The 12,419-nt window shown below is 47.5% G+C and overlaps 1 protein-coding gene across 1 annotated transcript in view; it reads right to left on the reverse strand.

Moving 5' to 3' along the window:
* DGKI (diacylglycerol kinase iota) overlaps nt 1–12,419 on the reverse strand; it is a 393,695-nt gene that overhangs the window by 311,964 nt on the left and 69,312 nt on the right.

Raw genomic sequence — 12,419 nt, forward strand, 5'->3', positions numbered from 1 at the left:
AGTTCCCACACAAAAGGGATCGTCTTATATCGTGTTATACCTCTGTCTCGTCTCCCTTTGTTTTCCCTCCATCAGAGGCACTCAGCCAGTCGCCTCCCACGGCACACGGTTCTACTTCCCTTGGCTGGTACTGACAACAGGAAGCCAGACTGGAGTCACTGGTTTGCACATCTCTCTAAACCAATGAAATCGCAACCTATAGCCTATTCCCCAGGGCAGTGGGAATTCTGCACAGATCTACATGTTTATGAGTTAAAATGTAGCTAAGAAGAATAAGATGACTATATCCACCTGGTAGAATTCGGTTAAAAAAAAAAAAAGCTTTAGGCTTATAGAAAAACTGGAAAATCATGCTGACTTTTTCCATCTCTGAAGCAGCTCTTCTCTGCACCCTGGGGAAATCAGTCCTCCCTCTGTTTCCTTTTTCCATGGCTATTTGTGACAACTTAGGACAAGGAGCTCAAGTCCTGGATCTCTGGTTTTACTTCCCTTCGTGTGAAAGAATCTTCTTTTCCCAATAGGTTGGGCTTTCCATGCTCATTTGGGAAAGTGATTTGGAAATGGATGTGAACATACTTTGCCACCTCCTCCCCAGTACAACTGCCAAAATCTCAGGACAGACAGCTGTGACACCTGTACCTGGAGCACCAACACGGTTCTAAGAGCCCTGCGGGGGTGGGGAGGGGCATAGGGCTCAAATCTCCCTGAAGGTCACTTTGCACCTCAGACTGTGGCCCAAGTACGTGTGGCTGCAAAGTTTATTTCTGCAGGCAGAAGCTTGAAGGGGGTCACGTGGTTAGAAAGGGAGAAAGAGCATGGACTCTCAAAGCCCCGTTTGCAAAGCACTTGACAATGGACTGGGAGGATGGGAGGTATGTCCCTCCCAAGCAGTGCGGCCTGTACTGTCGTGGGAAGTCACATGGGTGTGATGAGAAGACACTTGAGCCAAAAGCACAGTTTGTTTGTAATCATGACAATCTCTTCCATTTCCCACCCGGGTGCTTTGAGCTTACTCAGAAAGGAACAACTGAATTCACATTTTTAAAAAAGTATCTACATTCTAAATTGATAGTGATGCTCAAGCAGCTATGGAAGTGGTTCGCGACATAGCAAAGGCAATAACTTCCAAGAAACTCTCTGCTAATTACAGGCCTGGGCTGGGTGAAGAGGCCACACACGCCCGCGTACACAAGCGCACACTTCGAGCATCCTCAGAAAAGAGCCTTCACAGGCCTCGCTGTTCAGAGGGGATACCCTGAGAAACTAAAGAACAAATAGCCAAGCTTGGTATGGTGTCTTTGCCGCCCCAGTGGAAGTGATGAGCACTGAGCAGAACAACACGCGTGTCCTGAAGCCACGGGGGTAGACGGACTCCCCGGCCCTCTCCTGCACCTCCGCTCGGGAACCCTGCTCACGCCCCAGGGGTCAGTCCCTTCCTTGAATGAAGGGGGCCATCTCACCAGCTAATCACTCCTGCTCGCCCTGTCCTCTCTGTCCCTTCCAGTGCCTGTAGGGGACTGTGGTGATTTCTCAAACAGCCCAGAGCCCCGAGGGGAGAAATGGCATTTCCCAAAACTCTGGGCTTATTCCCAGCCAAGTCCTTCCACCTCCCTCCTCCCCAAATCCTGAGCTCCTCTGCCAGTAGCCTGTTGTCATGGTTACTCTAATCTTTATCTGCTTTGCTGGTTAAACAAGCTGACTTCTCCCAAACCACCTCCTGGTGGCCCCGCCTCCACCGCAGTCACCGCCTGCCCCGCCCCATCTTCACGCCTGCTGTCCCCCACAGGAGGAGAGAAAAGTGAGGTAACCAGGGCTCCCTCCCCTCCCCACCCCTGTCTCCTTCCACCAGAGCTTATCAGGAGGACTTTCGTTTGTGTTCCTAAATGGAAGAGTGCCGAGCATGACAGAAACACCCAGTGATTGGACAGGAAGGTTCTACACAGAGAGGAGAAGAAAGGATGCAGAAGAGGTAAGTCCAGTGAGAACTATTTCAGTTGACAAAAAGTGGCTGATGTCTAGAAAAGTTATCAGACAGGCCTAATGAGGTCAGCTAATGCCACTCCAACCAGCGAGCGACCCTCAGGATACAACCTTGTGTCCGAGCCACAGCAGCCAGCCCTCCCCTCCCGCGGACGTCCTCCCACCACGCCCCTCCTTCTTCCAGGTCAGCAGGTGCCGCTCCCTGCTCTGGTCCACGGGGACGCCCTTCAGGCTGCTCCGGATTCTATCTCCTCCTGCCTCCTGAGGGATCTCTTCCGAGCTTTACTGAGGTGTAATAGGCAATCAAAAATTGCATATATTGAAAGTGTGCAACTCAAAGTATCGATATGCATACACATTGTGAAGTTATCACCACAGTCAAGCTAATAAATATACGCATAGGCTCAAATAGTTACTGTTTTCTTTCTCTTCCTTCTTTCCTTCTTTTCTTACGGTAAGAACACTGAATTCAATCAAACCTTCCTCAGTCTCCTGAATCATACAACAATTTCTTTCTACTTACTCTTGCTCTTCAAGCATGTAAACACAATTTCTCATCCTAAAACAAAACCCACTTTTAACCTCATGTTACCGTGTAGGTAGTGCCCACTCACCTTGTTTTTGGAAGGTCACCTCCCCTTCCCATCTCTACTTCCTGGTTTGCATTGGACCTGCTGTGGGCAGGTGCCTCCAGGGACGCGGCAGAGCCGGTTATGAATGACGTCCCTGTTCTTCTCTCCGGTGGACACTGTTTTGCCTTGTAGCTGTTGTGCTCCCTAACAAGTGGTGGCCACCAGACGGGAACCTGAGGTTCTTCCACTTATGTTCAAGTCTTGGCCCTGGCATTTAACAGCTGAGGGGTTTTAGCCAAGTTACTTAACCTCTTTATTGCCTCAGTCCCCTCCTATTTCAGGTCATTACAACACCTGCCTCATCGGGTTACAGTGATGGTTAAACGAGGCAACACATGTGAAAATGACCAGAGCCGTGCCCATTCACAGAAACCACATGAAAAATCTTTAGTGACATTTTATAATCCAGCGTAGGGAACAGAAAAGTGAGCAAAGTACGTAGCCCATCTCTGTTCCAGTTCCCTGTCATTGGTGGCCACTGTAAATTGGCTCTGCACGTTGTCCCACACCCAGTCCTCACTGCTCCCAGTCAGGGGACCATTACAAATGCTGCCCCCTGAATGAGGAATACCCTCACCCCAACACTGATGATGCAGACAACTTCTCATCCTTCTTCAAAACTATTCAAATACCGCCTTCCCCCAACCCCACCCAGCCCAAGCCTTCGAGAAGTTCATTTCCTCTGTGCCCCTCTCCTGGCTCACCTCCATCAGGGTGCTGCTATAGAACCCCGTCTGCTTCCTGTTCTCCCTTCTATAGTGTGTGCATTTCCTAATTCTAGTACCTCATCCAATTCCCGGCACCCAGAGAATTTAACATTACTGGGTAACAAAGAATGATCTCAGTAGGATGTAGCTCCTTTGTCTCAACCGCTCAGAGATGCTGGAAACCTTACTACCTCATCCAAAGTATTCATCATCTCTCCCAACTTCGGATTACCTAAAATTTGGGTTTCCATGTTCTATTTATCTTCATCTGAGTTCTAATAGGTCTTGAACAGGGGCTCAATGCCCAGAGTCCGCATGAGAGATCTGCCTGCATGCCTGTGAGGTCCTAACTGTAAAGACCCTGGCGAGGTCATCCAAATGGGATGATGCTATCTGACCGTCATTTTATTTTTATTTTGTTTCTTAAATTTTTGTTCATTGACGAGAGAGAAAGAGAAATATCAATTTGTTGTTCCACTTATTTATACATTCATTGGTTAATTCTTGTACATGCCCCGACCAGGGATCGAACCCGCAACCTTGGTGTATCGGAATGACTCTCTGAGCCATCCGGCCAGGGCCTGACTGTCCTTTTGCACAGCTCATATTCATCGACCTTGTCCGGGAGGCTTTAGGTGTGAACTGACCTGACACAGACACTGTCAAGCGCCTGCAGAACCCCAGATACACCATATCGTCTGTATTTAATCTCCTTGGACTTTGCAACTTTAAATTTTCTGAAAAGAATTCATGCTACTTGGGGAAAATGTTCTCAGTGAGCCAGTGTTTGCACTCAGGGATCACTCCTTTCCCATCCAAGTACTTACAAGCTGTTCCCTGAGCTGCTCAAGAATGTTCCATAGAAATGAGGTCAGACTCTCCTGTCTACAGCCCCCCCATTTTTGAAAACCTTTTTAGAAAAAGTTTGCCTATCTTGGCTTTCCAGCTCCTGTCCTGTTAATCATCCATAATTCTCCCAAGACTCCAAATAGTAATTCAATAGCTTCTCTCTGTTACCTAGGATGTAATTCATCCAGGACCAAAGGCTTGAATCACGTAGCTCAGGCTGGTGTTTGCTTACATCTTCCTCATCAGGAGAGAACTTAAGAAAAAGGACCAGGACTAGCTTTCTGCTAAGGGCAGTGAAAGTTTGGAGTGTGTCCTAAAGTACAGTTTGCTTTACGGACTGGGACTAATCAATCATCCAATGTTTTATCCAAGCACAGTGGTATAACTATACACACACACATACACACACAGCTGTGGAGTCAGAAAATCCAAGCTTCATCCCCCTAGTGCCGCCTCACCCTCGGGCAAGACTATTACCCTCTCTCAGTGTCAATTTCTTCATTTTCAGAGTAAGCTGAACAACAATGCTATCTTTCGGAAAAGACTGCCTAAGATGAGTTCATACAAAGGCGCATAGCAATGGTGCGAGCTGCTGCAACTGTCACTGGGCTTTTCATCAAGCTATATGAGTAACAATTCACATGTCATTCCTGATAAGAAAGGCTCCAGAATAATGTCAGGGGTCAAGTGGCAGAAGGAACTGAACCCATCGGGCATACGATGCAGGCCTTCCCCACCGGAACTGCTGAATACTACATATCCGCAGATCTTCCTCTCCATGCACGTTTGATGTGAACCCCACACTGGACGCCTAAAAGGGCAAAGAAAGCCCCCTTGCCTCCCTGGAAACCCACTAAGCTCTGTAGAAAACAAAGCAAAGACAGACCAACACAGACAACCGAAAGAGACTTGAGCATTGGCTGGAGTAAACCTGTCGGGATCAGACATTGCTAAGAGCTTTCAGATACAGACCAAAGAACAGGTGAGCTGTGTGTGGTTCCCAGGTCAGCAGGTGAATCCTGCTGTGCCCTGTTCTTATTTCATCAGGTACCATCACCTCTGCTATGCACGCCCCAAAACATGACCCACCCATACCTGACGACATTGTAAGGAACGTCACATTCTAAGGAACATCTGGGAGGGAAACGCTTAAATCTGCCTTGGCTTGCAGTCTCTGTTGTGATTTTTTGCTTGCTGTTTCAGCTTTTAGACCCGAACTGTACAGTAGCTCTTATCTGGGTGCCCGGGGCTTCAATGACCTCAGTTCTTAATGAGCCCAAGTCAGGCGGGGCCAGTTCGAGTGTGACCCGTAGAATGGGATAACCGACCTCTCAGCCAGTACCTGCATGACCCTTGGTTCTTAAACCTTCCCACGCGTCTCTGCTTGTTGAGGCATATTTAGGTTTTAAGAACAAAATGCCACTTTTTTTAGCCCTCTAAAAATAGGACCCATATTATAATTAGTCGGGGACTTTTGATTTGCCTTTCACGGGGAATTGTTTCTTCTTCTGCAAATTTAACCTTTTTCTGTAATTTCCTTTCACACTCCTTTCTCGGCTCCAAGGTAAAATCCTTCTGTTTGAAAATCTAGAAAGCACAGGCTCCTAGGTCCAGTGTCACCCACAAGCTACCTCTTTCCTTGGAAGAGTTGCCTCCACACGGGAACATGAAAAGCAGGAGAGGCTCACTGAGGATCTCGTTAGTGTGAGTCCCCGGACGGGGGGCAACCGGCCTTTCACAAGCTCCACTGTCTGGTGCCCGGCTGCAGCGGTGACTTCAGCAGCCGATGGCAGAGAAGCTGGAAGACAGGGAAGTGGCCCTCACTGGCCTGCCTGGGTGTTTCCTCTCCTGTCCAAGCAGAACAGAGGTACCTGCCCATCGAGGAGGGGCTGCTCTTCCACATGTGCACTGCTAGCACCACAGGCCGGGCCTGTCTGGCCCTAGTCCCCCCGGAAAAGGCCTCTGACCTTCATGGAGAAATTCTGTCTCTCGTCAGGATGAGAAAAGCAGGCTGCAATCTGGCTCACCAGGAAGGAGCATGCTCTGAGCCCGAGAACCTGAGCGCTAAGTAAGTGACAGGCTGTCTGACTGGTCTGCCATTTGCTCAGTGTTCGCGTTTCATTGTAACATTTATTCTAAGCCTCTAAAGGTGCCAAGTGATGGCTCCCGGGTTGACTTTGATCAGCATTTATCGCTGATCCAGCAAATATTTAACACAGGGGTTTGGCCACTTGTCCCAGATGTGAAGGGTGTCACTCTAGAACAAATCATGTTTCTTAACATGCCCCCCACTCCTCCCCTGAGTCCCTAAGTCCAGCGTGGCACCTGGGTATCGGTGTTTCTAAGAAGCTCCCTGAAACACACTAGAACCTCTGTTCCAGGGGAGCGGATCGGACACTTTACGTCCGTTTCCAAATTCAGAAGGAACTCTCTGAATTCTTTTTGCTGGATATACACACCTATAAGAATCCAGGGAGGGTGAGGGTGGCTTCTGCTTAACTTGTCTCATATACCCCCCACCGGCTCTAGCAATCTGAGAGTTCACTTAGGTCATTCCCACCCAAAGCAGCAAAGCTCCTTAACAGAAGTTCATCCGAGCCCTGCTTAAATCCCTCCCAAGGCAGGTCGCGTACCCACTCAAGAGGCAGTTTCCTCCACCAGTCATGCCCATTCCTGGGGTGGCGTCCCCTCCTGGTCTGCCAGGGGTGTCCGCCGCAGTCCCAGTTCACACCTGTTGTCCTAGGAGATTTCATAAGCCCCCCTGGCTCTCACTATCCTGGCTTAGAAGAGAATGGACAGGATGGCCAGATAGTTTACCTTCAGCCCAGGATAAACTTTAAATCCTTGTCCTGAGATGTAAAAGACACTCACTGTCTCGGTCTCAACCACCTCCCCCACCTCTCCAGTCTCATTATCCAGCACTTCCTACCAGGGGCCTCTACTCCCACCCACAGAAACGCTCTCCCCTCCCCATCTCCCACCTATGGCAACTGAGGCACAGAGAGAAACTTGCCTGAAGCTTTGCAGCTAATAAGTAGGAAAGCATTTCTTTTCTACTAAAATACACCCAGTTCCAGCAATGCTTTCTCCTGAGATATTGCTTCCAGGCCCTCAGGCCCTTTCCTAACTGCTTTTCTCTGGCAAACTCCTACTCGCTCTATCAAAGAAAAAGAACACCAGCAGGAACAGACTGGAAGCAGGAGATGGGATGGGCAGAGGAGGGCAAAGAGGGGGAAATTGGGACAATAGTAACAAAATAACAATTACAAATGATTAGAAAAATAAGTAAAATAAATAAAAGTAGTTTTTTAAAAAAGAACCAGCAAACACCAAGGTTCTTGGTTCGTCCAACCACTGAGGGCGGTGTTACTTCCTGGGATCAATACATTACGGTTCCATTAATGCAGTTTTTTTGTTTCTTCATCAGATTTAGCAGCTTATATTGAGCTTTTAGTCAAACAAAACCTCAGAGCCTTTTCTCTGCCAGAACTACTGACAGTAGTTTTTTCCCTCCCATCATTGCCATTGATTTTTAACTCCCAAATAAGATTTTACATTTATCTCTTTGAAATGTCACCTTGCTATTTTTAACCCAGTATTCCAGCACATCCCAATCACTTTGAGACATATTTTTGTCACTGACTACATTGGCCATTCTTTCCAATTTTGTGTCTGTTACAAATTTGATGAGCACACCGCTGGCGTCTTCTTCCAACTTGCTGGCAGAGCTCCTACTGCCCAGGGGAAGTCCAAGAACCGGGAATCTCAAAATGATTTCGCTGGGGATGTTCCTCCTCTCGTCTGCGCTGGTGCCGTCTTCCAGTGAGCGTTCCTACAGGCAGCGCTCCCTGGTCCCAGTCGAGAGCCACCCCCTGTCAACCCTCTCCAACGAGATGTGAACACAGGAATCTTCCTAGAAATGATGAGAATGAATCACACCACTGGCTACACAATTCAGCCAAGTAGCCCTCGGGCCAGGTCTGACCGTTAGGATAGGCAGAGAGGGATACTGAGGTTTCTAGGAAGGTCCTGAAGCCCCAGAGCAGTGCAGACCTCCACTGGCTACGAACAGATGATTCATTGTTGGAGTTTCCTCCCCAAAGGTTTCCCCATGTTCCTAGGAGAAGTTACACTTACACCTTAAGCTGCCGTCAGACACTTGTGCCTGAGTGTGACACAGCAGGGTTTCCGGAGAAAAAAAGGCCAAGAGAAGCCTGGTTGAAAGTGAATTTCCCTGAAGGTCAGATCTGGTTTCTGAAACCCGAATCTGTTCCTTTCATTTACAGATAAAGAAAGAGAAAAACGCTAAGAGATCGATCATTCAGGACTTAGGCTTGCAGAGAGAAAAGGAAGAAGGGTACATATATCAGGGATGGCGAAGAGGAGAAGAACCCCTGTTGTTCTGAATCCATTCCTGTGGGTTGCTCCAGCCTAACAGGGAAATGAAGCAAATGCCAGGAACCAAATTTTTCCAGTAGTGATGGAATTAGGTTCCCATTAAGTATGGCGCATTAGCACGGTGTTTATCTCTGTTCCCATCCCAAACTGCCATGTAAGGAGAGTGATTAAACTGAAAAAGTAAAATTCCACAAGGACAGAGAGAGGTGAGAAGAGTAAGAAAGAAAGGTCGACAGTCTTCTAGAAGATGGAAATTGAATACATAAGTCATTACTGACCTATTAGAACAAAGAAAGCCAAAACTCTCAGAGAGCAAAGCTGAGAAAAGGCAAGCCAATTTGCACTGTAGGCCCTTCCCATGCCAAGGATTGGAAGAAGTAGCATGGACTCCCCCCAAGGCACAGAGAGTCCTCCTGATCCCCTCCTTCCCTCCTCGGCACGTGGACCGTGCTTCCCTGACCTGGGTGGGAAAGGAGAGACTTTTGCAGAGAAACTGAAAAGGCAGTTCTCAGGAACTAGGGACGCCGTGAGGAGGTCTTGCTTGAAGGTGAGGGGGTACAAGGGTCAAAGTGAGTCTGAAATGGGAGAACTGAGTGTAAGTCCACACCCACGTGCGATCTTTCTGTCCCCTGCCCCAAACTTGGCTCTCACGGCACCTGCAGAGGCACATATTCCCAGGAGTGAGTCTGGAAGAGTCTGTTCTGGGTAATCTGACCTACCCACGGGAAAAGCGTCCAGGATGGCAAGTGGGGGGCCTCCCACTGAGCAGATCTGCAGGTCCTAGCCCACTGGGCAGTGCAGCTCCTAAATGGGCACCCGGCCCACCTGCAGCCTGTGCCCACCAGCCCTTTAGCGGCTCTTCCTGTTTGTGAACTGATGGCCACCGGTGTCCTAACCACGGAGGGACCCCACAAGTGTGGGGGACAGGACCAAAACACACAGCCGGGACGGAGAGACGCAAACAAAGGGGCGTGCCACAGAGAAGAAACCGCTCTTAGGGTTTAAAAAAGTCACAAAAGAAAACGTCAACACGAGAGTTAAAAGATAACGTTAATGCCATGTCCCAGAATGTAGGACGAAGGGTGTGAAGATAAAAGGTAAGAAGGTTAGGGGATCAAGTCACTTTTCTTACCATTATTATTGTTTTCTTTTGGGATTCCAGCTAATCGGAGTCCCAAAACAACACAATAATAATAGTGAGAAAAATGAAATAAAAATAAAGGGAAAAAAAAGAAGGAGTAACAGTATGTATGTGGCTCCTCCAGGAAAAGTGTTTACAAAACCACAGTGACTTAAAGAGCGTAATAGCGGGAGGGAGACTCTGCGGCCAGGTTTGCTCTGATGTGAAGTCGGGCTCCACCAGCGACCACCTAGACGCCCTCGTGAGAGTTATTTAACTTTTCCCTCAATGTCCACATCTGCAAAACGGAAAAACAATCATACCCACTGGATATGGCTCTTATGAAGGTATGTTAATACGTCTCTAAAGCTCAGAAACAGTCTCTTGCACCTAGAAGCACCCACAAAATGTTAGCTATTCTTTGAAATATTATATAGTACAGTCCAAATCGTATAATCACTAACTTAACCCAGAACTTCGAGGTGCACATATAAGGAAGAAAGCAGTGTGCTAGACGGGACACATGGCCGTTAGTCTAAAACCTGATCATTCATGGAAACAAGACAGCGTATAACGGCTGCAATTGGCAAATCCAGTGCCAGTAGCATAAATGCAGCTTTTAGACGTGTGGAGGTAAATAAATACTAGAAGGAACAGCTAGGAGAATTCCAAGTTGCTGCCGGGGGGAGCAGACTCAACAGTGGGGAGGAGGGCTGAGGCACATTCATGCAAACAGTTTATTTTCGGAACCACTTAAAAACACATACATATTTAAGTAACCTTATCACACTGAGCTGAAACCCAGAGGGATGACAACAGATGACTCTCACAAAGCTGCTTCTTCAAAAGCTGAGCACTGACTCAGAGCAAAAAATATCCTTTCCAGCTGCTTCAAACCAAAAGTAAGCTAAGGGCATGTTTCCAGGGGCAAGGGACAGGACCAGACGGGGAGAGCTGGCCCCAGAAGGAGTGCAGCACCTTGGTCCGGCAGGAGCTCTGGATTCTCCCCTCCACTCCCTCCTCTGGACCCTCCCCTGTCCTGTGTTCTTGCCTGCACCTCCCAGGCCAAACCTTCTCACTTGAGAACCAAACAAAGAGCTGCAGCTTCATCAAAGGATTGGTCAATTGTGATTGGGTCTTTTTGTTTGTTTGTTTTTAGAGAGAGGAAAAGAGAGAAAGAGTAAGGAAAGGAGAGAAACATCGACATGTGAGAGAAACATCGATCTGCTGCCTCTCACACAGGTCCTAGCCAAAGACCTGGCCCACAACCCGGGCACGTGCCCAGACCAGGGTTCCAACCAGAGACCTTTCCCTCTGCGGGATGATGCTCCATTAACTGAGCCATGCCGGTCAGGGCGCAAGTCCTGCATTTTCTACAAATGGTCCATAGATGGTTTCATCAGAGAAACTAACTTGTGCAGAAAGAGATGTTTCTTTTATAAGATGAAATGTGGGCATTCTGTATTCTGAGAGGCATGACATAATAACAGTCACGTGTGTTGGCAGATGAAAATACCAGATTAAAAAACAAACAAACAAACTCAGGAGGGAAAGAAAGACAATTGTGTCTTCTAAAGAACAAAGTGGAAACAGGGTCAGGAAATTCGGGGAAGCACAGGGACGGATCAATCTGATTACAGAGCCCCGCTACGGTGACACGTGGTAATCGGCACGCTCTCTGCTGTTACCACTTCCAGGGGCCGAATGAAGGGCGAACACAGGACAAGTCAGAGCGCGTGAAACACCGCCCACAAACTCCGGCTGCGGTGCGATCCAGCTCTGGCGTTCGAGGGCACATTTCTGTGAAAAGATTTTGACCCGAAATGCACCCGAAAATCTGGAGCTAAGGTGAAAGTTACCTCAACCAAAGAAATGAGTTTAAAGTGAGCTCTTAAGAATTGTTCTAATCTGTCAGGGAAGATAAAACTCGTACCATTTCCTGGTTGGTAATGAAAACGAGTCGTAAAAAGGAATGGATTATACCAGGGAGCATTTTAATAAGATATTTTAGGTGTTTTTAAATTTTGCTGAAAATGTAATATCACCGTGGAGTCTTGGAGTGAACTGATTAGAAGGTGGATGGCCGCCTACTTCCCTAAAGATGTTGAGACAGTCCTTGAATGAAAAAAGTAAAGGTTGAATCTATACGACTGTCGGCTTTCATTTTGGTACCATTCTGCTTTTGATTCTCACTCTTGAGTTTATATTTTACATTTGATCACATTCATTCATTTTGCACATAGCAAATACCTTCTCAAACCTCTAACAGAGCGCTTACCTACTACTTAGTGGAAACAAGATTCACTTTACCTCATACATGGTCCAGATATTTTTAGCATCCTGGAAACCACAAACCCGTAAAATTAAGTAAGCCAAGAAGCATCTTCATACAAATTTGAGCAAATTTTCTCTTGACTAAGACAGAGGAATAGATAGATACCATGAAACATAAATCTTTAGTTCAATGGTATTTTAATGATATACGTTAATGCTACTTAAAAACCAAATGACGTGGCACACCCATGATATGATGCTGCTTTGCTCTGTGAGGAGAGTGTCACCCCATTCACCACTGAACAGTCCTCTAGATTCACCCAAATCTGTGTAACAGACTCTGGGTGGGTCTGAAAGCTGTCTCGGTAACAGCAGAAGGACTTTAAGCCTGAGAGAGATGGCTCGGCTCGCCTCCAGCTCACGTTCGGAACATCTTCCAACAATAAGATGACGTTATTC

Source organism: Desmodus rotundus, chromosome 6 (genome assembly GCF_022682495.2).
Source record: "Desmodus rotundus isolate HL8 chromosome 6, HLdesRot8A.1, whole genome shotgun sequence".
In the NCBI taxonomy this organism is placed as follows: Eukaryota; Metazoa; Chordata; class Mammalia; order Chiroptera; family Phyllostomidae; genus Desmodus; species Desmodus rotundus.